A 27,942-nucleotide genomic window follows, 5' to 3' on the forward strand; every position below is an offset into this window, starting at 1 on the left:
ATTCTCATTGGGCAGAGGATAGTTTGGCTCTTTCTCACCCTTGGTATCAAGCATGGTTATTTCACACGAAGAATTTGTTGAATTAATGTAGCTATCCTTACAGCAGCCTTCCCTGATGAGAGTTTAAAATTCTGGGATGAAAGAAAGGACCAGTTTCAAACATTGACCTTTGTAAAGGCTTGTTCTTTATCTCTTTGTTAATTCAGCTAAGAAATGGAATCGTGAGAGTTGGTGCTAACTTCCCCTTACAGTTTGGCAGGATAACATATCAAAATTACTCCAATCAAGATTTTCTTACCCTTAGTAGTGAGAAAGAAAACATGTTTTTAGATAAAAACCAAGAGAGCCTCTTGGCCACAGATGACCACGGCAATAACAATTAGGGGATATTTCAGCTAGAAAATTGTGAATTCAGAGGTAAATCGTGGACCTCAAGACACAATGCCAAAACTGGCAGTATGTCAATAAACGTAATTAAAAATCAATCGCATAGGCCACAGCTGTGGCTCCTGGACCTTGGGCGTCCCCCTGAAGCACGAGTCTGCTGGCTCCCAGCCACCGGCAGCTGCCTGGGTGTGGAAGGGGAGCAGGGGCGCCGTGGCTCCCGGTCTTAGCATCCCCTGCACCTGCGGCCCCCAGCCAGAGGTGCTTGCGAGTGACTGCACCCGATGGGGACTTTACCCTCAGTCCATCTGGACCTGGGGAGGAAGAACCCGCAGCTCATCATCCCCTCCCCCTCTACCGCCATTTCACACACACACCGCAGGGACTAGTTTTGGGGTTCCCACTAACTTCCGTGAAGGAGGTATGTCACTCTCTGACTCCAGCTCCGAGGCCCTCTGTCTTTGTCAAGGTGATGCTTCTCCCCAAACCCTGCTATAGCTTGTGCTCTCCAGGAATAGCCTAGAAGGGACCTAGAACCAGTGGGGGGACCTGGGCCGGCCAAGGAGTGGTGCCCGGAGGCGGTGTAACTAGGAAAGTCTCCGCCAGACCACAGACAAAACTGTACTGGAGCAGTACGACTGTTAATTTTGGAAGAGAAATTGAAAGAGTTGCCAGAAGGCACTTCCTTGATGAGAGAAAGTTCACATTCAGGTTATCTATTAACAATATCTGTTAAAACATCAGCGAGACCAACTAATCTGCAAATGTCATACCAAGGTGGGAAGTTCAGATTGGACTCTGACCATATGCATCCAGTCCACGTTTAAACAATGTAACAGCACGATGGCTCTGCTTTACTTTAATTCTATTGCGACGTGCAAGGATAAGCAGATGGGCTGGAAGCCCCCCAGCATGACACCCTTCACCTATACCGGCCACAGTGCTCTACACGGCAACACCATCTCTGTACGCCTCAGCTCGGGCTGCCAAAACCAAATCGCACAGGCTGGGTAGCTTAAACAGCAGGAACTTACTTTCTGGAAGCTCTGGAGGCTGGGAAGTTCAATACCAACGTCCGGCAGAGCTCGGTTTCTGGTGAGAATGCTCTGGTGTGTAGACACTTACGTGCTCCTTGAATCCTCGCATGGAGAGAGAGGTGGGAGGGCAGCTCTCGTTCTCTCTCTCTCTCTCTCTCTCTCTCTCTTCCTCTTATAAAGCTACAGTCCTATCAGATTAGGGCTCCACCCTTATGACCTCTTTTAACTTTAATTACCTCCTAAAGACTCTGTCTCACATACGGTCACATGGGGGTTCGGGTTTCAACTTACAAATTTTGGCTAAGACACAGTTTTGTCCATAGCATTTACCATTAACCAATGTACCTCTACCCTCTGGGCGCTGCCTTTATCTAGAAGACCAAAGGATTACTTGGAAGAATATAAATTCCAGGTGGAAGTGTTACTCGTCACCTGGTGTAGCTCGGAGGGGCTGTGTTGGAATTCTTCCCAAGAGCGTCTGAAGTCAATCTCATTCATGTGTGTGAACTTAGCCTGATAACTAGGCATGAATTTACCCCAAGATCATCAGCTGAGTGATGTTTCGCTTCTGACGGCAGACCTTAGTGAAGGGCGGCAGGCATTTGTTATCAGAATTAAATGCCTTTCTGGGGCTCTTTTCTATTAGGTCAAAGGTTCTAGCACTGACAGTAGATAAAGAGCTCTGGAAGAAGTGGAGGGAACCAAGAAGACAGAACGATTTGATTGTGTGTGGTTAGTGATCAGAGTGTACTTTAGAACATTTTATATTTGGCATTCCTGTGCACCTGGGATCATGCTTGTGGGGATTTACCCCTCATTTTATGCAATTAACCAAATCAAAAAAGATGACTATAAAGTTCTGTATTTCTTTTTGTCTTTTTACTACAGTTATGAACTTTCTCGTGTGAATGATTACTATAACAAGATATTTAAAGGGAGTCTTACTTCAGTTATTTCAAACTGGTATAAGAAAAAGTCTTTTCCTTTAAGGCTAAAGACAAGGATGTCATACAGTACAGGTGCAGGTCAATCACGATTAATATAACCAATATGATAGAGACATTCACCCTGTTGACGTAGGTGTATCCCAACCTGTTGCCATTTTTTTTTTTTTTGGAAACAACTTTAGAAATTTTCAAGTTGTCCCCGAGTTGTTTAGTCATGAACATAGGCAGTTGTCTCCCTTCTACCATGAAGAATACTTCAACTTAATTTTTTTCCAGATTTCCAGATGAAAATCCTGCCTGATTTTCAAAATGTTTATTTGCTGCTGTTACTATTTTATAAGAATATATTAAATTTAAAAAACTGACTTTAAAAAGCACTTACATAAATACGCTCATACATTGTGTATTTAATAAAAAGGTATTTCTTTCAGTTACTAGAAAGACTAAGTTTAACATGTCAGACGACTCCTAGTTTAGGTAAAAATGTCGAGCAGTTACACTGCACGCAGGTCGATGTATAAATGTATATAAGAACGTTAGAAAACCTAGCAGTAACATTGAACAAATGCTATGATACACTATGATTCAGTTGATCAGTTAGCGATTTTCACGTAGTTCTACGTAGCAGACCAACACACCTTTTGTGTCTTACAGCAACAAGCATCCTTTCTAGCTCATATAAATGCAGGACAGATGGGTTTTAGTTGATCTAGGTTGGGCTAGCTGGGCTTGTCTCCAGACCAATTGAATTCAATACCATGCTTCTCAGAGTATGTTCTTTTCCTAGCCCTAAGCAGGCAAGCAGAAACAGAACATGCCTCTTAGGGCCTAGGCTCAACACTGGTAACTGAAACTTCTACCCACGTTGCATTGACAAAGTTAAGGTGTGTGTCCAAGCCTAACGTCAATATAGCAAAGAAATAAATACTTGCAAAGCATATTCCTTACATGAAGTTTTTGGAGATAGTTCAATGGAAACATCGAGGCAAAGAGAAAAAAAAGTAAATTAAAGAAGAGAGAGAATCCAAAATCTGTGGGACAATAGAAGATGGTCTGACATATGAGTAATTCCCAAAAGAAGAGGGAGAGCAGGGGGGAAAAAGAAAAGAAAAAGGTAATGGGGGCCAGGCCTGGGTGGCTCAGCTGGTTAAGCGTCTGTCTTCAGCTCAGGTCATGATCTCAGGGCCCTGGGATTGAGTCCCCCAGTCAGCCTCTCTGCTCAGCAGCGAGTCTTCTTCTCCCTCTCACTCTCCCTCTGTTCTCTCTCTCTCAAATAAATAAATAAAATCTTTTTAAAAATTTTAAAAATGTAATGACATTGGTCATCAATAAGCAAAATGCAATTATATTTTTCAATACCAGCCCAGAGAACTCAAAAATAAAATGTAGGGACGCCTGGGTATCTCAACCAGTTAAGCGTCCAACTCTTGGTTTCTACTCAGGTCGTGATCTCATGGTCACGGGGTGGAGTCCTGCACTGGGCTCTGTGCTCAGCGTGCAGTTGGCTTCAGATTCTCTCTCCCTCTCCCCCCTGCTCACTTTCTCTCTCTCTCTCTTTCTCAAATAAACAAATAAAATCTTTTAAAAAAATGTAAATAGTATATACTATTTATAAAAGCACCCAAAAATACCAGAACCAAAGAATGACCCTAACAAAAGACAGGATGTTTATTGGGAAATTTCACTTTAATATTTTCTAAACAATATGAAAGTAAACCTAAGTCAATTGAGAAATATACCCTATTTGTGGATAGGAAAAAAATACCATAAACATGTCATTTGCTCTGAATTGATTGGTCAATAAGGTTCAAGATCAATTTTTCTGTGGAATTTGCTAGGCTGATTTCAGAATATATAGAGAGTAGAGCTATGAGTAATTAACATAATTTTGAAGATGACCAAGTTTGGGGGAATTTTCCTAAATGATATCAAAATTCATTGTGAAATTATAGTATATAAATCAGTGTGAAATGCCCCAAGATAGGCAAATAGATCAAAATAGACCCTATAAACAGATATATGGGAGAATTTGATAAGAGACAGCATCCACCACCATACAAATAAAGTAGAATGGTATGTCAATAAAAGTGTAATATGACATGATATAACATGCATCTAAAGTGGTACTTGATAAATTCATAGCTTAGAGGCATTTATTTATAAACTAGAAGGAATAAATATAAATGATGAAGGATTTATATCTGTTTAATTGGATAAACAGTAAATTTAAAGGAAATTTAAGAAATATAGCGATATAAGAAGATGACAAAAATGTAGTGAATAGAAAACAAGAAAACAATAAAACAAAGGTATAGGTTTGTTACACTTGGGGTATTTATTGTTTCCAATTATTTTGAACTTTCTGTTTGACTGTTCAATAAGACAATTTTACAAAGAAAAGGTATATCAATTGGAAAGGAAAAGACAAAAACTATGTAAACTGAAAACAATGTATCTGTCAGCAAAAAACAAATATAAGAAAATGTGTAAATAATTGTTAAAAATAATAAGAAACATCAGGGAGTTTTCTAGGTAGATGACAGTCATCTAAAAAAAACAAACAAACAATAGCATTCCTATTTGCCAATATAGCCGACTGGGAAACATAACCAGCGAATGATTAGTATGCGGTACGGATATCTATAAATCACTAAGATAAAAACAAAGAACACATAGGAAAATGTGCAAAAAATGTGAACCAGATAGTCACAGATGAATTAATCTGTGCATACAAGAAACATATGAAAATGCTCCCAATTTCGCTAATGATCACATGACTTCCTTGGTATATTTTATAACCGTTACAATGACAATATTTTTAAAGTATTAAAATAGCAAATATTGGTAAAGATGTCACTGGGTAGAACTCATCCACCTTTGATGGGAGTGAAAAATGGTATAACTGGTTGGGAAACAATTCCGTAAAATCCAGTAAAGTTGAAGATTTGTCTGTCACGTGATCTAGGAGTTTCTCCCCACGTACATGAATTAAAGCAGCTTCCTCACAAGGACCCATGTTGAAGAATGAGTGTTATGGTGGCATTTGTAATGACAGAAGTTCAGAACAACCTGAATAGTCTTCAGTGTGATACTGTTACTGTCACTGTTATAAGCTGTGGTATTTTCACAGAATGGAATATAATACAACAGTTAACACAAAGAAGAACTACAGTATTTGCAGGCTACGCTTCAGAAGCAATCTCAGTAAAAAACCCACAAAAACAAAATCAAATTAAAGTATAATAAGTACCATATGATACAAGGTAAATGTGGTTTAAAATGTGCAATATAACTTCAGATACATAAGATCAGTATTTTTAAAAACTTGTAAGAATGAGAAACACAAAATTATGGGTAATGATTAACTTTTCAATTGGGGAAGGCGCGAAGGGTAGGTTGCTGGGGATCCAAGTGTATCTGCTATGTTTTAGTACTTAAAAAATTAAATATGGCAAAATATTAAAATTTTTATGTTGGCTGTGCAGATATTATTCTATTATTTTACGTAAGTCTATGCTTGTAGGAACTATATTACAATGGAAATGTTTTTTTAAAAAATGTTTTTAACCAGAGCTTTAGCCAAAAACAAAACAAAACAAAAAAGTTAGCTCTTTCCGTGTGGTCCAAAATCCACAGATTTTTTTATTGTTTTAAAAAAAAATTGTTTACCAACTGATAGTTTTTCCCAACTATTATATAGCGAACCATTGCTGGATAGAACTCTGTAACCAGTTTTCTATGTCCAAAAGAATTCTGTGTCCAGCAAAAGGCTGAATTTCTATTTCAGGATTTAATTGTATATAGAGGCACTCAAAGAAGAAGGGATTTTAAAAATTACTTAGATAACTATTTTTTAAACCATTTTCATAACAAAGTTTGGTTTTATTTTCAAATGTATTCTTACCCAAACTCCTATATGTAAAACATATATAAATGGATCTGCTTTGCTCCACTAAATCTCTTCTTGGCTAAATGGAACCAGGGCTCCTTGGAGAAATGGGTAACTTCAGTCTGAGGCAGGGAACATTCTAGATGAGCTTGGAATACCTTGGCCAGAGTAAAGAGGCACTCAAAAACTAATTGTGTCCCATCAAACGGACACAGGAGACCATTGTAGGAGCGCTCACTGGCCTTCGCTGGGACATTTGGGAATCAAGAAGAATAATCAGCGTGATGCATTAAAACACATCCAATACGTCACAATTTCCAAGTTGTGAATGATACTACAGGACAAAATCAACAATCCTTGGTAGTGATCACAAAACGTTGCCTGAATGCAAACACTACTGTGAAAATTCTAAAGTAAAGGGAGAGATTCAAGCAAACAAAAAAAGGAGACCCAGATGACTGCCTTCTTATATGTTTTTCTTGCCTTGACAGGCTGTAGTTTGAAAATCACTGACAGGAGTCCGTCCTTCCATTGGACACCTAGAAACCCTCTAAGAAAGTTCCATCAAAGAATTGCTCACATTATTAGTCTGCCAGAGCTGGGGGCAGGGTTCCTAACCCCTACCCTCTTGAGCTGCCCATTGAAACTTTACCAACATTGCCTTTGAGAATACTTGTCCTCAAAGAAAACTACAGTTTGTGTTTCTACAGCTTTTATCTGTTGAGTCCTTTTCTTCAATCAGGCATTAAAAATAAAAAGCCTAACCCTCTTCAACATGACCACCTTTTAGGTATGAGCTGGCAGCTTCCAGGCATCCACCTGTCAGATCTAGATAACGAATCTCTAGTTCCTTCCTTTAACTCTTGACCATGTGACATAGATTTTGGTTCCCTCCTCATCTGGGTCCCCTGGATAGACAATATTCCATTTTATCTTTTCGTCTTTTATTCTGTGCACTTAGAATTAAAGGGGAAACTCCTTCCATGTGGAACATGACTAACACAGCATAATGAGGAATTATTAGTACTTGTTAACATATCCCATATGATCACTTGCCTATGTAATAAATTCACAAAGAAGAAGCATTGAGCATAACCTTTTAGGTTTGGAAATCTGGTGCTACTCAGTAATCATTGTACAATTTTAAGAAGTTAAACAAGACGAAGGAAGAATGATTTCACCCTCAGGAACTCATCTTGGGTACATTTTACACACATGGCAAGAGGATAAAACCCTGCTGTTTGGAATGGGATTTTGTTTTCCTTCATGCCATGCAATTTGTGCCTGAGACTTAATTCTATGTGAGATGTTGAGATCATATCCATCTTCTGTGCTCCCTGAAAATAGTTTGGCAGGCTCTTAGTGAAAAAATTACTGTACACTATTGTCTTCATGAAAAATTGATTTGTTGAATTTTGCTAGTAGTTTTTACATGCACAGATAAGAAACAAGAACAATATGTAATTAAGATAATTGCTGGAGGGGTACTTGGGTGGAGCAGTCATTAAGCGTCTGCCTTCGGCTTAGGGCGTGATCCCAGCGTTCTGGGATCGAGCCCCACATCAGGCTCCTCCGCTATGAGCCTGCTTCTTCCTCTCCCACTCCCCCTGCTTGTGTTCCCTCTCTCGCTGGCTGTCTCTGTCAAATAAATAAATAAAATCTTTAAAAAAAAAAAAGATAATTGCTGGAGGTCTGAATATTCTCATGTTGGGAACTTCTAAGCTTTAGGTCAGTCTTTGACCATGGCTCAAGCCCTGCAGAACTTAAAAAAAAAAAACCAAAAAACAAAAAACCCCAGAAGGAGTTATGTTGTTTGGTTCCTTAATTGACAGTCTGCTCAAGAAAGATGAGATCCTTTAGGTCTGGGAAGGAAGTGAGAGCTGAGAATAAATGCGTCTTACAAAGGAGACATCTCATACATGCTGGCTACTAAGCTTATTGTTGCCATTACAGCATAAATAAAGGTCATCAGAAAAGGACCACTTAAGATATGTTCTGAATATGGTTAGACTGTGCCCACACTATCTTTTCTACAATCTTTCTGATGCTTTTAAGATTTAAAATTATTATTGGCTACAGTTTAAGCATTGTGTTTTCCTAAGATAACTATTCTGCCTTAAGTGGTTCGAAATGAGAAAGAATAGGCTTAGGAAATACATAGAAATAACAAAAAAGGAAACAAGTGGAGTGTCCCAAGGGACTGCAGAAGTAAAGGCTGTAGTGTCATAGGGCCAGGTTAATACAAATGTTCCACTCATTCAAGGGTTTTTACAATTAAATGAGTACTGTGAGCCAGGTGCTATGCAAGGTGTAGGATACAACAAGGAGCCGGCAATAAGTTTTGGTTTTGGCTTTCATGCAGCTTGCAGTCTAGTGGGGGAAGACAGACATGAAGCAAATAAATTACATAAAACATGAATTAATTGCTGTTTCTATACATGATATGGAAGAACGTCAGACTTCTGATGAGAATGAAAAGCATGGGCTTTAATCCAATCTGGGGTGGAGGGTGACGCCAGCCTTCTCTTGGGCAATGGGAGTTCACAGAGAACAGGACCAGCCAGGGCAAAGGGTAGGTGTGTGGACAGGGAACTTTCTTCAGGCCAGAAAGAAAAGGATCTATGAAGCCCTGAGACCAGTTGGGCAGATTCAGGGGCAGTGGGTCCAGAACAGAGTGAAATCCTATGAAAAGGACAGAAGGCGGGGCTGCAGGGACAGGCAAGAGCCAGATCGCTTGGAGCTTTGCAGGTCATGTAAGACTTTGCCTTAAAAACAATGGCTGTTAATGTAGATTTTTTTAGTGAGTAACATGGTTACAACCTCAAAGTTAAAATAACATTTTGGAGGCGCGTGGCCAACTCAGTGGGTAGAGTGTGAGACTCCTGATCTCGGGGTTGTGGGTTTGAGTCCTACACGGGATGTAGAGATTCCTTAAAAATAAAATGTTTTCGAAACTATCATTTTTGCCATGATAGGTTGAAAGGAGATTTATTTTTTTGTACTGTGAATCCTTTCCCTGTTGAGTGACCTTGGGCAAGTATCCTCAGGTGTCTGAGCCTTGGTATATGCATTGGCAGAATCGAAGGAAGAAATTAAATAATGTCGAAGACCTCACAGCTCTTTAAGTCTGTGACCTGAATTACCCTGACATTCTCACTTTGCTCCTGTGCCTCGGCAAATTTGATTTCCTCTAACTGTTAGCAGTAACTCCTACACCAGCTCTTAAGATAATTTGCTTTTGAGAACCATGTCTCAAAAGCATGAATGTCAAATGCAGTTGTGAATTGGAAAGGAGGGAACACAATTATCATTTATGCAGATGATGGGATTGTCTCTCCAGATATTCTAAGCATCACTTAAAAAACAGTAGGAACTGAAAAGAGAGCTTGGAAAGGAGGCTAGGTATAAAGAAATCTACAAATAATAGAAAAATGTTCTACATACCAGCAATAACCAGGCAGAAAACAGAAAAGGCGATTTATTTTTATTTATTTATTTTTAAGTCTTCTCCACGCCCTGCATGGAGCCCAGTGCAGGACTTGAACTCGCGACCCTGAGATCAAGACCTGAGCTGAGATCAAGAGTTGGAGGCTTAACTGACTGAGCCACCCAGGTGCCCCAGAAAAAGTGATTTATGATAATAAAATACACCCGTAGTGGGTCGAATGGAGGACCCTCAAAAGATAACGTCCACTCAGAACCTGTACATGTGACCTTATTTGGAAAAAGTGTCTTTGCAGTTAAATCTTGAGATGAGTCTACTCTGAGTTACCTGGGTGGGCCTTAAGTCTAATGACAAGTGTCTTTATAAGGGACAGGTGAGAGAGGTATGAAGAAGAAAGAGGAAGAAGGCCATGTGAAGACAGAGATAGAGACTGGGGTGACCCAGCCATAGCCAAGGACCGCCTGAAGCTGCCCAAAGCTGGAAGAGGCAAGAAAGGCGTCTTCCCTGAGACTTTGGAGGGAGCACATTCCCACGGACACCTTGGTTTTGGACTTCTGGCTTCCAGGATAAATTTCTGTTGTTTTAAGTGAGCAAGGTTATGGCTAACCTGTTGCATTATCCGCACGAAAATAACACAGCATCAAAGGCCCCTACCTGCTCTCCTCCTGTGTTCCTTTTCCTGGTGAAGAGGAAACGATCCCTCTGAGCACGCATCATCTGGTTGCTATCTCTTCGCTGCAGGGACTGAATGAACCAGCGTGTGGCCAACAGTATTTTCTCCCCAGAACCTGACGCGAAGGGCTCTGGATTCCAGGAGAGTTAATAGCACGCTCAAATAAAGAAAATCACTTTCCAAATAGGAGGCCATTCTTGAGTGGCCAGTACATGGCCCTAAAATTTGGAACTTTTGGCCTCCCTTTGCTACTGTTCAAACTCTTTGATTTCACATGAGGACTTTTGAGAGGGGAGAGACTACATCTTATCAAAACTCAACAGCACTGCTTGTGTGTGTATAAAAGAAGAAATGAGGGGTGCTTGGCTGGCTCAGTCAGTACAGCACGCAGCTCTTGATGTTGGGGGTTCTGAGTTCGAGCCCCATTTGGGGGGGTAGATTGTACTTTTAAAAAATCTTCAAAAAATGTCAAAAATAGAAAAAGAAATGAAGAGTATGGTGTTAGAAGACACCTTGGAGTCCTGCCTCTTGAATGAAGCTGCTATTTAGCTCCATTTCTTGCAACATATGCTTTGCCTCCCTAAGCGTCAGGCTGCTCATTTGTGAGATGGAGTTGATATTCTCTCCAATTTATTTTATGAAGTTAGTTTTGAAGATTGAAGGAATTAATGAAATTGAACATGCCTTAGTGAACCACGAAGTATTCAGAAAACATTAGTTCATATTATCCAGCATTTAGTTTCTCCCCGTTTTCCCTCATCACCTCCCTCCTCCTCCTGACCTGCCTTCCTCACCATCACAAAGTTAGAATGAGGGCTCCCTTCATGCTCGTACCCCGGGGTGATGGAAAACAAAACAAAACAAAAACACAGCTCCACCCTAAAATTTAATTCTTACTGAGTTATGAACATAAAAACAGATAATTACAATTACTGAGTTATGGACACAAAAACAGATCCTTACAATGTCGTTTTGTACCTTGTAGAATGACTTCATGACATGGGGGAAAGCGGGGGGGGGGGGCGTAGAGTGTAATTCTCCCTGGGGGGGTCAGCAAAGATTCACCAGAGGGACAGAGAGGGGGCAGTGCCAGCTTCCAGAATGGGCTTTTCCAACCAAACATAAGAAGATTGACAACGATCATGAGGGCATGAGAGAGAAGGACCGATTCAGGGAATTGCCAGTGATTCCAGTTTTCCAGAGCATGAGTTCTTGAGAACAAGTGATTAAATTATCATTTAATTGGGACTAGCTAGTAAGGGTGGTAATACCATGAAGAGGAGTTTAGGCTGGAACTACTCACATCGAGTTCACAGCCTTGGATTCTTCATCCATCAAGCATGAGCAGAGTTGTGTGATGACTCAAGAAAACACCTTGTAGGCTGACCGAGAGGAGCTGCTCAGAGTTGGGAAGGAATGTTTCCCCTTCTCCATGATCTTTTAAAATGTTTAGATCTCAAGCTCTTAAAACTTTCAGAACTTCGGGCGGCACACCGTGCTCTAACTTCTACCCTCAGTTACAGTGCCTTGGAGGGCATCACTCTGCGAGAGGTGGGTAGTCAAGCATCAAGACTTGTTTCTCCCACAATATATACTGAAATGAGTGTTTTCTCCTTTTTGTTCACCACTTGGGGAATGAGGTGGAAGAGCTCTTTGCGGGCAAATGACTAAAGGGGAGGAGGGAAAGAAACCACCTCACTGAGAAGTCTTTGCCCTAAGGGATTCCCTTTCTGAGCACAGTGATCCTGGATCTGACTACACTTTAGTGCATCCAGAATGTTCATGCTGAAAGCATTTCCTCTGGACGGTAATGCCCCTGGGAGGAGTGAATTCCAGGTCAGTACATCCCTTCTTTATTAGAATTCACTGAAGATGCGTTGAAGTCCGGTGTGACTGTCTGGCCTTTCCAACTGTTCAGGAGAGGGAGGCGTTGCGCGAACACCAGCGACCCTGGGGCTTTCTAGATGACAACCCTCTTTGTGCAAAGGAGGTTCCGTGTGTGTCTCATCTTTTCTTCACGTCTGTTCCCAATGCTTATCTTCAACTACCTTTGCTCCGGCATTTTCCCGGTCTTCTCCAGCCTCTGTCAGCTTGGCGGTTGAGTTTACTGGCTGTCAGCCACCCAGTCTCATTTGAAAGGAATCTAAACACCCTGCATTTCCCAGTCACGTGCGGAGTTAATGTGCGGAGCTTTCCTGAGGTTGTGTTTGTTTCTCTTGTATCCCCCATGGGTGAGGAGGACATATGGACGATCTTAGCTGAGGTTCACATACTGGCCTTCAGGAAGACCTGGCCATCACATCTATCACCTCGCTGGCTGCCGGGCTTGATGCAGTTGACTGGCTGGGGGAGAGGTGTGGGGGGCAGAGCTGCTCGTCTTTGGCACGGCTGTACCTAATTTGAACCACAGGCCCATAGATTGCTGGAGGGAAAAGCCACGTTAAAGATAACTATGTCCAATCCTCTCATCGTAGACACAGGAAAATTCGAGACCAGGACATTGGACGGCCTTATCCAAAATCTTACCTAGAAAGAAATTACCGTTTTGGAATCATGTTCTTTGTCAGTGTGCAAAACAATGTGGTTTGGTAGAGAGAAAACAGATTTTGCGGTTGGACACACATGTCTTTGAATCCTTGCTCTGCTCCCTTCTGGGGATGTGACCTTGTGGACAGGGTTGTGGCATGGATTGTAGGTAATTTATGTACAGCACTTCACAAGTTATAGACCCTCAATAAAAATTGGTTTGACCATTGACCAGGGGGAGAATGTCTGGAGAAGAACTCTGTGAGTTACACATTGCCAACCAATACGAGGCATGATAATCCGTTTTGTTAATTGATTTACAGAGTTATGTCTGGAAGCCTTATAAATGCTTATTAGAAGCCCTTTCTGTGAGTGCCGATTTGACTCTCCAGGTTAAAAGGGATTTGTTGCTCTCCTACCCTGCATTTCCATTTAAAAGGAAAAGTTAATGTGAACTGCGGAAATTTCTGCCATTATCTTGGAAGACAAAGATCCTGAAACCTGAATGGGGCCAACGCTTTCGTTTCCCTGCAAAGAGGGAGCCCAGGCTACTGCCACACTTTCTGGGATAGGAGCAACTTCTCAGGTGTCCGGACAGCATGTAGTCCTCCCTTGCTGTTATCTGCCCAGAAAAGTGAATTTCTCTTGCCCTTTATCCTCCTCTATAAATGAAAAGAATCCACATTTGGTGGGACCTGGTAATTCATGAAGCACGTTATTGTTTAGAGGCTCATTTTTGATTCTCAAAATAATCTTAAGTAGACAGGGGAAAGAAGATGATCTTTCCCATTTTCCAAACAAGAAAATTTATCCGTCAGCATCTGCATACTTAAGTTCTTCATTGACCCTCACTGCATATTCTTTGGTAGTGTTTGTTATACTGCCCTGCGTGGGAGTCCCAACGTTTGGAGACTTCCAAATCTGACTTTCATGACCTGAATCCCACCTACCCCTCTGTCTCCTCTCCTGCATTCATCCCCCCGCCTCACATTTCCTGCAGCCAGCGCCGTGGACCCCTTGCAATGAATTTCATCACTCTGTAGCTGGGCTGTTGTGGCTCCTATGAATTAATATATGTTAAAATGCTTTAGACAGTCACCTGCATGCAGTTAGAGACTAGCAAGTGCTACCCTTTAGTTCTTCGTTCCTGCTTCCCCTAGCTAGAGGGCCTATTTGCCCCTTCCGTGTCGGCCGAACCATTACACGCCAGTTAAGACATCCCACGTGCTGCTTCTTTCCGTGAAACATTTAACTACTCCATTCAAAGCGAGTTACCCGGCTTGTGTGTTTTCATTACTGCAACACTAGAGGTCCTTACGGGTTTGTAATTGTCCCTTACCATTTCTGTCTCCCTGTCTGGATTCGAATACAGATCTGCCTTGTTCCTGTCTTGCTCACGTTCACCTGCTTGTGTCTTCCTCCCATCTCTACGCTTGTGACTAGTGCAGAGTCTCTTAGGGAATACTGAACAGCGACACTCTGATGTGACTCAGTTTATCTTTTTTGCACCACCCGAACTGGAGAGTCAACAGGAAAAGTAACTGTGTGGACCCCTTTCAAGTCCCCACAGCTCGTCTTTCCTGGTTTTCAGGCCCTACATTAACTTTCTATCACAGGAACCCTCAAGAAGCAGATGGCCCGTGTTCCAGACGGGCCTTTGTGTTGCTCTTCTCAGCTGAGTAGAGGTCATGGGCCAGAGATCATGGTTTCTTCTAGTAAGAGGAACCAAATGCCTCCAGGTTCCTTCCCACTGAGAGGCAGAAAGTTCACAGGGTCTCCGTTCTCTCTTTTCTTTGCTGCTTTCACAAGGAGAGAGCATGTGCCCCGGGCTCCTGCTGCTGGGAGGACCACCTCTCCTTGTCACTGTGTAAGTGACTTGACTTCCCCTGAAGGAGATTAATTACCGGTGAAGCCAGCCTCCACCTAGGCTCCCTGCTTTGGGCTCAGTCATGGTATTTTGGGACTCACTGGAGACAATGCAATTGATTCAGAACATATGTAGGCTTCTCGGGATATCCTCTGTAGAAGTCATCAATAATAATAATTAAGAAACTCTCTGCTTGCAGGCTGACATAAATATAATTACGTGGGTGATTCCTGCTTTAAACACAAATGTGCTTCCTGTTTGGGATCCCAACACAATCTGGGAGCTATCCATCTAATTATTTCTTGTAAAAGACGTCAGGAATAATAAAATGCTTCAAACAGATTTACGAAGGGATTTGGACTTCAGGAAATGTGAAGAGTAAATGCATGTTTACATATTTTCTCTCCCCAAATTCTACCAAAAGGAACCAAAAGTGACAAAAGGATATAAAAGAAGTAAAAATAACACATTGAATTTAGAGGTACAAACTTCTAGTTATAAAATGAATCATGGGGAAGAAGAGTACAGCATAAGGAATCTAGTCAATAATAGTGTAATGATGTATGGTGACAGATGGTAACTATACTTATCATGGGGAATGTTGCATAATGTATAGAATTGTCAAATCAATAATATGTTGTACACCTGAAACTAATATAACATTGTATGCCAACTATACTTTGCTAAAAGGAAGGAAAGGAGGGAGAGAGGGAGGGAGGGAGGGAGGGGAAAAAAGAGAAAGAAAGAAAGAAAGAAAGAAAGAAAGAAAGAAAGAAAGAAAGAAAGAAAGAAAGAAAGAAAGAAAGAAAGAAAGAAAGAAAGAGGTGCCTGGGTGGCGCAGTCCTTAAGCGTCTGCTTTGGCTCAGGGCGTGATCCTGGCATTCCGGGATTGAGCCCCACATCAGGCTCCTCTGCGGGGAGCCTGCTTCTTCCTCTCCCACTCCCCTGCTGTGTTCCCTCTCTCGCTGGCTGTCTCTATCTCTGTCGAATAAACAAATAAAAAAGAAAGAAAGAAAGAAAGAAAGAAAGAAAGAAAGAAAGAAAGAAAGAAAATATCATTAAGTCTGAGCCCAAGGAATACCTCCAAATCACTAACTCTGAAAAATATTTTCTAGATGTATCACTATTTGAATCAAACAGAAAAAGAATATTATCTGCTAAAATTAGGCAAAAATAAAATGTGCCTCTGCCCAAAGGCAAAGGTGTCTTCTAGCTCACCATTATTTGTTTTAGGAAGTAGTAGTCGATGACACTTGTCAAGAAGAAATAATTTCAAAGTTGGAAAGAAAATAAAATTGTCATTATTTGTATGTAAAATGATTGCACACTTAGAAAAGAAACATGAAAACCTACTTTGAAAAGAAATAATTTGGGCCACCTGGGTGACTGAGTCGGTTAAGCGTCTAACTCTTGATTTCAGCTCTGATCATGATCTCAGGATCGTGGGATTGAGCTCCAAGTAGGGCTCTGTACTCTGCAGGGAGTCTGTTTGAGATACTCTCTCCCCCTCCCTCTGCCCCTCCCCCCCACTCATGCTCATGTTCTCTCTCTCTCTCAAAATAAATACATAAATCTTTTAAAAAATAGAAATAATTTTAAGAGAATTGATGTATTATAAATAATTTACATTGAAGTTTTTCTTAGAAAAAGACTCAGTGAGGCAAGGGAAATAAAAGCAAAAATAAACTATTCGGGACTATATCTGCACTGTTGGTGGGAATGCAAACTGGTGCAGCCACTCTGGAAAACAGTATGGAGGTTCCTCAAAAAGTTGGAAATAGAGCTACCCTATGACCCAGTAATTGCACTACTGGGTATTTACCCAAAAAATACAAAAGCATTAATTTGAAAGGATATATGTGCTGCCATGTTTATAGCAGCATTATGTACAATAGCAGAACTATGGAAGCAGCCCAAGTATCCATATTATATTATATGTATATTATATACATACATATATGTGTGTGTGCTTATAGGAATATTGGATATTCCAATATATTGGAATATATATATATATATATATATATATATATATATATATACTTTCTACATTAACTTTCTATCACAGGAACCCTCAAGGAAACCATATATATATATATATATATATATATATGAATATTACTCAGCCATAAAAAAGAATGAAATCTTGCCATTTGCAACAACATGGATGGAACTAGAGCGTATAATGCTAAGCAAAATAAGTCAGTCAAAGACAAATACCATCTGAATTCACTTATATGTAGACTTTAAGAAACAAAACAAAGGGGAAAAAAGAGACAAACCAAGAAACAGACTCTTAACTACAGAGAACCACCTGACTGTTACCAGAGGGGAGGTGGGTGGGAGGATGGGAGAAATAGGTGATGGGGATGAAGGGTACGCTTATTGTGATGAGCACCGAGTAACGTATACAACTATGGAATCACTATATTGTACACCTGAAACTAAAAAACACTGTATGCTAACTCTACTGGAATTAACATAAAAAACCTAAAAGAAAGACCCCGTGAGATAAAGCTTTCAGTTCTCTATTAATGTATAAATTGAATAATCTTTAAGTTTGATATGAGCACAATAAAAATATTAAATAATGTTTTCCTTAGAAGTAGGTGGAAAAATGGGAATGGGTAGCAAAAGGCAGCACAAGGGAAATGGAGAGAATAAAAGCCTGACAAATATTTGGGTGTACGATGCCATAACAAATTTAAATGATTTGTTCTGGTCCACGAATAGAGAGACAGTTGTTCAATCACATGAAATAAGGTATCTGTCAATAGACTACGTATGTGTAGAAACGTAACAGATGATAAAGAAAGCATTTCAAATCAAGAGAAAAGAATATTTAATAAGGGGTGGTTGAACAACTAATTAGCCATTTCATTAAAAAAAAAGATTAATCTATACCTCCTAGCTCACATTTACCTAAAAATGATTTTGATGCACTAAGCTTTTGAATTTAAATATAACAATCACAAAGGCATCATTAGAAAATAGGGTAAGTCTTTTATAAGAAAATGTAACTCAAAGTCCTTGAAAGAAAAAATATGAATTTGACTAGATCCTAATCTGAATGGATTTCTTTGTGTTAATGCTATAATCCAAGTTGAATGGTGAACAAAATATTGGAGACAGCTCTTTGCAGCACATGAAGAGAAAGGGGTGAATTTCATGATGTGTAAACATTAAGATGTTTTAAGATCTTGATGTATGAAAACTCTCACAAATCACAGAGAAAATGACCAAAAACTCGGGCAAAGCTGAAAAATGACATAAATGGGCATTTGACATACCAGAAGAAACGTAAATAATTTCTGAAAGTCGTGAGCGTGGAAAGATGCTTAGCCTCACCCCACAACTGTTAGCTACCACTTTTCAAAATCAGATAGACAGAGATCAACTACTTTGACGGTGCACAATATTGCTTAGAATTGTTGGACATTCTGTTTGTAAAAGCACACATTGATTCAGGCTCTTCGCAAGGCAATTTAAAATGTTTGAAGCGGGATACATTTTGATCAAGCAAACTGAATGTACAGGTTAAGTTTATATGAGTTCAAAGTTATATGTAAAAGGATATGTAGTGTCATTCTCTTGTAAATGAGTTGTAGGGATGCTGTCTTAATCAACTTATATCAACCCATAGATCACAGTAACTTATTGTGATGGAAATTCATTTCTCACTCATATAAAGTCAAAGTAGGTGTTCTCAATTCTCAGGGGACACTCTTTCAAAGAGTAGTTCAAGGATGTCGCCTTATTCCATATGTGGCTCCAATCATCTTTAATACTGCACTCCTAAGGTCTCTAAAGAGGGGGAAATATAGCTCTGTAGGCTATTCACCAGGTGAAGAAGAGGCTCCTGTCAATTCTGTCTACATTCCAGCAGCTGGAGTCAGTCACATGGCCATACCCATTTACGTGGGAATCTAGAAAATGTAGCTTAATCATCTGCTCAGAGGGAAAAATAAACAGATTTGGTAAACAACTCTCCAGCTTGCTCTATAGTTACTAATAAGAGACGAGTTGAAAAGATTATACCACAGCTCTGAAATGAAATAACATTTCTCTATTAAAAAGAATGAGCTAGATTTGCATTTATCAATACAGAATGATCTCTAAGATGGGCTTTAACAAAAATAAGGTAAAAAATAAGTATGAATAAGATTTTTAAAAAAGGCAGTTCTTTAAAGATAATTACAAAAATAGACAAATTGTTCTATTTAACTTGCTAACTTGATAAATGACAAAGAGATCAAAGTTATGCAATATTAAGGATGAAGAAATTAAAGTAATTTAAGCATATGCTTCATAAGACTCCATAGCACATTTATAAACCTAGGGGAAATTACCCCAACTGTATTCAACAAGAAGTAGAAAATGTGAACAATGATCAACAAATAGAAAGATGTTTAAAGAAGATGTTTAGAAAAGAGGTACAAGAGCAAGAGAGTTCCGTAGCTGAACTCTTTTTTTTTTTTTTTAAGATTTTATTTATTTATTTGACACAGAGAGAGAGAGACAGCCAGCGAGAGAGGGAACACAAGCAGGAGGAGTGGGAGAGGAAGAAGCAGGCTCATAGCGGAGGAGCCTGATGTGGGGCTCGATCCCATAACGCCGGGATCACACCCTGAGCCGAAGGCAGACGCTTAACCGCTGTGCCACCCAGGTGCCCCCATAGCTGAATACTAACTAACCCTTAAAGAGCACATCCTACGCAAGTTATGGAAACAATACAAAGGTTAGAGAGGGTGCGGAGTACACTTCCATGGGTTAAAAAATTTGTAGATGAGGGACGCCCAGGTGGGTCAGTCGGTTATGCGTCTGCCTTGGGCTCAAGTCATGATCCCAGGGTTCTGGGATCAAGTCCACCATGGAGCTCCTTGCTCAGTGGGGAGCCTGCTTCTCTCTCTGCCTGTTGCTTCCCTGCTTGCTCAGTTTGTCTCCCTGTCTGACCAATAAATAAATAAAATCTTTAAAAAAATTTCTAGATGAATATATACAATATTTAAAAAGGAGATACTCTGGAGTTGGGGTCTGGGGATCTGAGCAGGAAAGAGAAAAATTTACTACACTTTGTGTGCCATTTTAGCATCCTGGAACTATGTTTTATCCCTATTTTGGAAATAATTTGCATGTAGTATTTTTTAATTAAAAAAGAAGAAGAAAATGGGGATAGGTAATATCCATCCTTCCTACTTTTGTGCCTCAGGCCATACACTGGAGTAAGGGACAAGTCTGGAAGATCTGGGCATTACTGTGTGTAGAGGTGCTGCTATTAGGGACCTTCACAACCTTCGTCTATAGCTGGTCGTAGAGCCACCTCGCTAAAGGACTACATTGTCCTCTCTTTGAGTCAATGATGATGACGTAATTCAGATCTCTCCATTGAAATGCAAGTGAAATGTTTTTGTCACTTCCGGGGATTCTTCTTAAAAGGAGGGGTGAGTTCTTTTCCATTTCCATTTCGCTGCTTGCAAGGTAGACATGGATAACAAGCTCAGGCAGACACCTTGAATCATGAATTTGAACCACATGCTAAGGATGGAAGATAGAAGAAGCCCAGCCCCTGATATCACAGAGTTGATATACAAGACCTGGAATGGCTAATTTTGAATTTTCTGTAGTGTGAAATAGATCTATTTGATTTAAGCCACTATTAAATTGTTTTTCCTGTGTTACGTAGCTGAATCTAACCCTTATTGTTATGTCCATTCTCTTCCTTTATCACCAGTGGGATTGCTGTGCCAAACGAGAGCTCCTGTGGCCACGCTATGTTGTTTTTCTCCAACACGGATTTCAAAGTCCAGATGAAGGCACAAAAGTGAGACGAGGCTGGGAGAGAAGTTGATAGCAATACTCTAGGAGCCAATTTTATAATGTTAAATCTATTGCATCAAATAGTGAAGGTGTATCCCATGGGGGTGACTCACCAGGTGACTGGCTTACCCTTGAGAGGAGGGGTTCAGGAAACCTAAAAGAAGCCACTTCTTCCCCCAAAGATAGAAGGTTACACCCCCCAAAAAAAAGGTTTCAACAAGTTTTTATGGAAAAAAATGTACTTTTTCAGTTTCCTCTCCACATCGGTTTTTTTTTTTTTTTAAGATTTTATTTATTTATTTGACAGAGAGAAAGAGCCAGCGAGAGAGGGAACACAAGCAGGGGGAGTGGGAGAGGAAGAAGCAGGCTCCCGGCGGAGGAGCCTCATGTGGGGCTCGATCCCAGGACCCTGGGATCATGCCCTGAGCCGAAGGCAGACCCTTAATGACTGAGCCACCCAGGCGCCCCCACGTCAGGTTTCTTTTCTTTTCTTTTTTTTATTTTTATTATGTTAGTCACCATACAGTACATCCCTGGTTTCTGATGTAAAATTCGATGACTCATTAGTTGCGTATAACACCCAGTGCACCATGCAATATGTGCCCACATCAGGTTTCTAACTGAAGCAGGTAACAAAGTGTCAATAGCCAGCTTTCTATCCTAAATTCTAAGAGAAAGTTTCAAATAGAGATTACGTGAATAGAATATGAGTCAAATTGCTGGGACTAATTTGTCTAACAGTTGAAAATTAGTTTGAATTTCTTTCTCATACTGATAATATTCATATTCATGATAATAGATATTTAACTTTCCTAAGTTCCAGAAACTATGCTGAATGCTTGGACTATCTCGTATAATCCATACCTTCTTTAGAGTTAGGATTACCCTTGTTACTACCTTATTTGGATGGGGGATATTGAGGTATAGAGACGGGCTAGAGACTTAGCCCCAACTCAGGCAATAGGTATGGACAGGATAGGATTGAAGTCTTGGCAAAACCCCAACTCCTTATCTTTATACTTTATTGACACTCACAATATCTGCCAATAATACATTATGTACAGAGAAGTTTCAGTTGGGTGCAAAACTCCCCAACAAAATATTATGAAATTAAATCCAGTCTTCCGTAAAAAGGAGGATCACAATAATGGAAATCCAGATAAAGCAAGGTTAAGTTACCAGCTCGCTGTCCAGGTAACCCATCACCTTCACGAATAAAGGAGTAGAAATAAATGAAATTCATAATGATTCATGGTAAAAAACAAATCCTCAGTAAACTACTGTATTCGTTTCCTCTTGCTGTGGTAACAAAATACCACAAGCTTTGTGGCTTAAAACAACACACGTTAATTATCTTACACTTCTAGAGGTTAGAAGTCCAAAATGGGTCTCAGTGAGCTAAAACGAAGATGTAGGGCTACTTTCCCTTCAGAAGACCCTAGGGAAGAGTATGTTTTCCTGCTTCAAGATTCTACCCACATTCCTTGGCTTGTGGCTTCCTTCCATCTTCGAAGCCAGCAACAGCCACAACTTTCTCACATTACATCACTTACACTCCTGACTGCTGACTCTTTCCCTTATACAGACTCTTGTAATTACACAGGGCCCAGACAGATAATCCAGAATAATCTCCCCAACCCAAGATCAAAAGATTAGTCACTTTAACTCTCCCCTTGCCATGTAATTTAACATATTTATAGGTCCTGAGGATTAGGACATGGACATCTTTGGGGAGCCATGATTCTGCCCACCGTAGCAAGGAAATAAGGGAACTATTTTAATGTCTTATGTATTTCTTGACATTGGAGTTAGCTCTAGCCTATGAAACACTACAACATTCTTGTTCTTTCAAGCAGACATTCAAAAATTCTTAAATCTAACAGTTATTTAAAAGGTAGCCTTGCTACCAAAGAAAGACATAAAGAATTATCTCCTTTTACTGTTGCTGTTGACAGATTTGTGACAGATAAGTGTTAGGGGCAGAAGAGAAACGGAGAGTGGGTGGCACAGCATGGGTGAGATGATGTGTAGTCTGAAATGCTTCAAGTGTTTGATGCCAGATGACACAGACTTTTCCAGAACCAAGTCGACTTGTCCAAGCACTGGAAAAACCTATCACATGCAAACTCAAGCTTAGGCTCAACAGGACCAGAAAAACCAAAAGCCATTCCAAACCTGAATAAATAATATAATATTTAATATAATAATAAATGAGGTGAATGAATGAAGGAATAAGTGAAGGAATGAATAGATGACAAGCCAATGGTTGAACCAACAAACCTTCCCCATTTCCTATATATGAATATTGTAAGCTTCCAAGGAATGGGCTATCCATGAACAAATACTGTGTAGACAAAGGATTTGTCTCTGTCTTATGAGACCGAAAAACAGAATTGGAAGCTGCTCGGTATTTGTGTGGCCCTATAATTTATTGTGACTGGAAACATTTGCCTTAGGTAGACGCTGTTCCATGGAAATTTTCCTGAAATACTGGCAGAACTTCTCTAACTCTGAGGATATATTCCAGAGAAAGTTGGGCTCCTGTCAAATTAAATTATATGATAAATAATGAACTAAGAAAAAAGAAAAGGAATTTTGCAGGCAAACTACCGTGGCTGCTGTAATAACATGACAATGACTCAATGTCAAAGGAATCAACATACATATTAAAGTGCAAAAGCAGGGTACAAACATTATGCCCTGTCTAATCATTATTTATGAAGGATGTTCAAATATTTATAAAATGTTTAGGTTGGTCAGTATGATTTGGGTGGATTTTGATTCTCTTATTTTTGCTTGCATTTGCATAACTTCAGAAAATTAACTTGCATTTGTCATGACCTAAGAAAGATCTTATTACATTAAAAGAAAATAATTACCTTTCTCTGAGCAGAATTTGCATTCAGAAGCCCTTGTCCAAACAGCTCAGGGGATCATAAATCAGTTTATCCGATGTCACATACCCTCTAAGCTTTCTCTAGCCACCATGTTCTTTTGGTTTCTTCCAGAAAGTTACATATTCCTCTCCTATGATCTCATATTGAAATTATCCATCTACACAACTAGTCCACAAGGCCTCTGAAAGCAGAATTGTGCTGAGGTTTTTTTGCTCAGCACTTAACACAGTACCTTCATCATAGTCGGGATTAAGACTTGCCTGCCTCAGGGATGCAAAGCAGTACCATCTTGCCTTCAGGCACCAAGTGAGAGATGGTTGGATTTTGATTTTTTTCACTGAGAGCCAGGATGGCCTCTGGTACCAGGTTCCCAGGTTTGAATCCCTGCTCTCTTAGCAGGATCACCTTGGGCCAGTTACCTTTATCTGTCTGGGTCTGGTCAAGGAAGAGAAGACATACACAAATTGGATAACTCAAGGGGAGTTTAATGTAGAGACCTTTTACAAAGTATGGGCTGGGAGGAAGAAGGTCACAAGGTATTATGCGACACCCCAGGGTTACTACTTTACCTCCCTGAAACCTGAAGGGACACAGGAGGAGGCGTTCACCTGGAGACAAGGAGAACTATCCAGAGAGAAGGGAATCATGGCCCTAGGCTGAAGGACACAGTAAGTTAACCATGCTCCTACAAAGAGGGAAGCTGGGGAAGAAATTGTTCCCCCTTGGGTGCCCAGCTAAGGTTTTCTATTGCCTTGAGCCCATCTGGAAGCCCAAGGGCAAGGAAGCCTGCGGAAGCATGTTGGTGGAGGGGCACAGAGCAGGGTAGGGAGTGGGGACCACTGGAAGGGTAAATAACAAATCCCAGTATGCCACCTCACCTCTCTGTTCTGGTTGCTCGTCAGCAATGAGGGTAGAGTAAGCAATACTAGTATTTTTTCTTATGGAATTGTTATGGGGATTGAATCAGTCAACACAGATCAAGTGCTTAGAACACCTGGAATGTAGCAAACACTCAATACATATTAAATATTAATCCTCCTTTTCTCTGCTCACCATGGCTTCTCATGCTACATGTGTTCTGACACCTGTTTTCTAATCTCGTTTACCTTGAACTTCTTTTCATGAGTTCATCTGGACCTTTGACTTCTGTATAATGCCTTCATACTGTTAAATAAATGACAGAAGAAGGCCATTAGAATGAAATGTGTCTAACACCTTAGCAGCCTACATAAGCAAACCAAAACCTAAGCCTGTAAATGACTCCAGGTTAAGAAATTAAAACCTAAGGGCGACCAATCACAAACAGCCAACTAGCTTCCCCAAATAAAGCACCCTTTAAGCTATAGCCAGTCAAATAATCCCCCTGCTTCACTTCCATGTCTCCTCTAGAAAAGCCTTTCCCTTGGCTCCTGCTGGCTCACTGCTCCTGACCACTTCCAGTTTGGTGCCCTCCGATCCAATGGATGTTTGCTCAAATAAACTCTTAAAATTTGTACTATGCCTCTGTTGATGTTTTAACAGTACCTTGGGTCTCCACTATCATATCTCATTCCTCCACCTTTCTACAGACCTCGGTTTTAGTCCACGGAGCTGGCGGGTACAGAAGTCTCCATTTTCCCAAAGTCAACAGTCCATCTGCTGTCTAGGACTTTTCTTTGTAAGTTGGTTAGAAAGAACTTAGTTAAAACTTTTCAGAACAGAAGACAAATTGCTACCCAGATGTTATTTTAAACACCCTTTCCCCCTCCTGTTTTTCACACAGTCAGGCAAAGACCTTTTCTATTCCTTCGAGGTATGTTTTAAACATACATTCACAAGGAGATTTTATTTCATCTTCGTGAGTGCTTTTTGTGGTTGGCAGATGGGGCATAATTACCCCATTTTATACATAAGGAGATGGAAGTTCAGAAAGTTGTAGTTTACGGCTCAATCGCCCAGCAAGTCGGCATCTGATCGTGGAGAATGAGGTCTCCGGATTCCACTCACCTTGTTGGATTCCTGATCCGATGGCATATTTTAATAATTGTTGCACTGTTTGCTTTTTGTATACCTACCACGTTTCTGGTGCCACGCTAAACTGTGTACATAATCTTTGTCAATACTGTGGCACTGAACTATTTAAGTAATTTGCAAAAGTTCTTGGAGTTAGTAGCAGAACAGGTGCCATGATTTAGATCTTCTAAAGACCTAGGTAAGGCTCTTTCTAATTTTGTCTGTAAAATCTACAGGTTCCTTATGGAAAGTCTTAGATTCCACAAATCCTCCCCTCTTTGGGGGGTTTATTTTCTCTGCTGTACAGTGAAATCTGGACTCTATATTTATAGAATGTCTTATGTTTAAGTAGGAGATACTTCATTTCAAAATATTATTGAGTACAGGAGTAGACCCACACATATGTGATCAAATAGTTTTTTTTTAATGAAAAAGCAATTCAATGAAGAAAGAACAGTCTTTTGAGCTGAAACATTTATATATCCATGTGTAAAAAGAAACCTCTGTTCATTACTCACGCCCTATACAAAAAATAATTCAAAATGAGTAATAGACCTAACTGTGAAATTTCCAGGAGAAAACTTAGAAGAAAATCTTTGTGAACTAAGATTAGGCAAGAATTTCTTCAATAGGACACCAAACGCGTAGTCCATAAAAGAAAAAAAAATGAGAAATTGGACTTCAACAAAATTAAGAACCTCGGCTCTCCTAAAGAAACTGGAAGAGGATGAAACAGGAATCCACAGATGGGTTTTTTGTGTGTCTCGTAACTAACAAAGGACTTGAATATATCAAGAACCCTTTGAACCCACAGTAACAAAATGAACTGCCCAACCAAAGATAGGCAAAACATTGGAATAGATACTCTATTTCAGAAGATATGTGGATGGCAAATAAGTACATAAAAAGTGTTCAACCTCATTAGTCACTGGGGAAATGCACAAAAAAGCCACAATGACATACTGTTATGCACCTACTGGGATGGCGGAACAAAGGAACATCTACTTTTGAAACTAATCTGACAGTTTTTCATAAAGTGACACAAACATCACCCGTGACTTGGTAATCCTGCTACAAGGTAAATACCCACATGAAGTAAAAACTTATGTTTGCACAAAGACCTGTATGCCGATGCTTATCATGGCTTTATTCCTGATCCTTGAAAGCTAAAAACAACCCAAATGGCCATCAGCTGATAAATGGGTGAAAAAAAGGTGGTACAACCATAAAATGAAACACTACTCAACCATAGAAAATAGAGAATTACTGATACTGATGACAACATGGTAAATGTCAAAATGCATTATTCTAAATGAAAAAAAAAAAAAGCTATGTTTAAAAGGCTACATACTATATAATTTCATTTAGGTGGCATTTTTGTAAAGGCAACCCTATAGCGATAGAAAACAGATCGGTGATTGACAGGAACTGGGAACTGATTACAAGCAGGCACAGGGGAAATTTGTTTTGTTTTGGTTTTGGTCGATGGAACTTTTCTATATCTTGATAGTGGTGGTATGGCTACATTTGCTAATACTCACAAACCGTAAAACAAGCGGTGATTTTTTTGGCATGTAAATTATAGCTTGGTTTTTAAAATTGAAAAATATTATTGGCTGCTGGGCTCACCAAATTAAGGCCTTTCAAGAAAAAAACAACAAAACAAAGCAAAAAGAAATTAAGAAGGAACACAGAAGAAAGAATTGAGATGAAAAGCCAATGAGTAATCATAGATCATTCAAGAACGATCAGTATGAAGATTCCAGGGAGTGATAACCTAACAGTCCTCACTCTTGCAACATTGACCCAGCCTTCCAAGTCAGTCTAGAGCTTTCGTGGGTGCTCTACACAGTACCTTTAAAAAGTATTCCCAGGAGTGGGAGTGAGGATGATAACGACCCTTGAGCCCTCCTCACTCATTGTAAACACCCATTTGCCTGTATTAGACTTGAGTTTCAAGGGCAAGTTTTGTTAGCCATCCATGGCTCAAAACTGGTTTGAAAACTACTGACCTCATAAAATTCTCTCCTATTTTTTGAAAGATTTAGAGATTTATCTATGTTGCCCTAGCTAGTGAGGGGTACGCTGGCTCTGGAACGGGAGTGGCAAGCTCAGATACCTACGGGACCAAATAACCTAAATGAGTGATGTGGGCAGAGAAAACATTATAGCAAACAGGACTGTCCATCCTTCTCTAGGGGCCTGACCACCACCATGCAGGTGTATGACTCCAGAGACACCAAATCTTTGCAGTTTTTCCTTCCCCCAAAGGAAGCTTGGAATCTGGATTTTCTTGTGAAATCTATTGATTTTAAAAGTTGCTAACCAGTTCCATTTCTGTTCACACAGTCTTGATAGTTAGGTCTGGCAATAAGCCCCTGGTTTGTGAGCGGTCTGAACTCCCAAGCCCATGGTTTACTCCCCATACCTGATGGTCATCTGCCTCCCTCGACCTATGAGCTCTGAAG

The 27,942-nt window shown here is 40.2% G+C and overlaps 2 long non-coding RNA genes across 2 annotated transcripts in view; one reads left to right on the top strand and one right to left on the bottom strand.

The window, feature by feature from the left end:
* The window catches only part of LOC123801927 (uncharacterized), a 60,915-nt gene extending 59,434 nt beyond the window's left edge, over positions 1-1,481 (bottom strand). The window contains exon 1 of the long non-coding RNA XR_015725684.1: positions 1,419-1,481. This is a non-coding gene — a long non-coding RNA (uncharacterized LOC123801927). The remainder of the gene's footprint in view (positions 1-1,418) is intronic.
* Positions 1,407-27,493, top strand: LOC148109414 (uncharacterized). The gene is made up of 3 exons (XR_015725685.1): positions 1,407-1,493; positions 20,500-24,150; positions 24,872-27,493. It is a non-coding gene; the product is annotated as an uncharacterized LOC148109414 (long non-coding RNA).
* Positions 27,494-27,942: the final 449 nt, after the last annotated feature.

This window comes from Ursus americanus, chromosome 9 (genome assembly GCF_024610735.1).
Source record: "Ursus americanus isolate L20-20 chromosome 9, mUrsAme1.1.p, whole genome shotgun sequence".
Taxonomy (NCBI): domain Eukaryota; kingdom Metazoa; phylum Chordata; class Mammalia; order Carnivora; family Ursidae; genus Ursus; species Ursus americanus.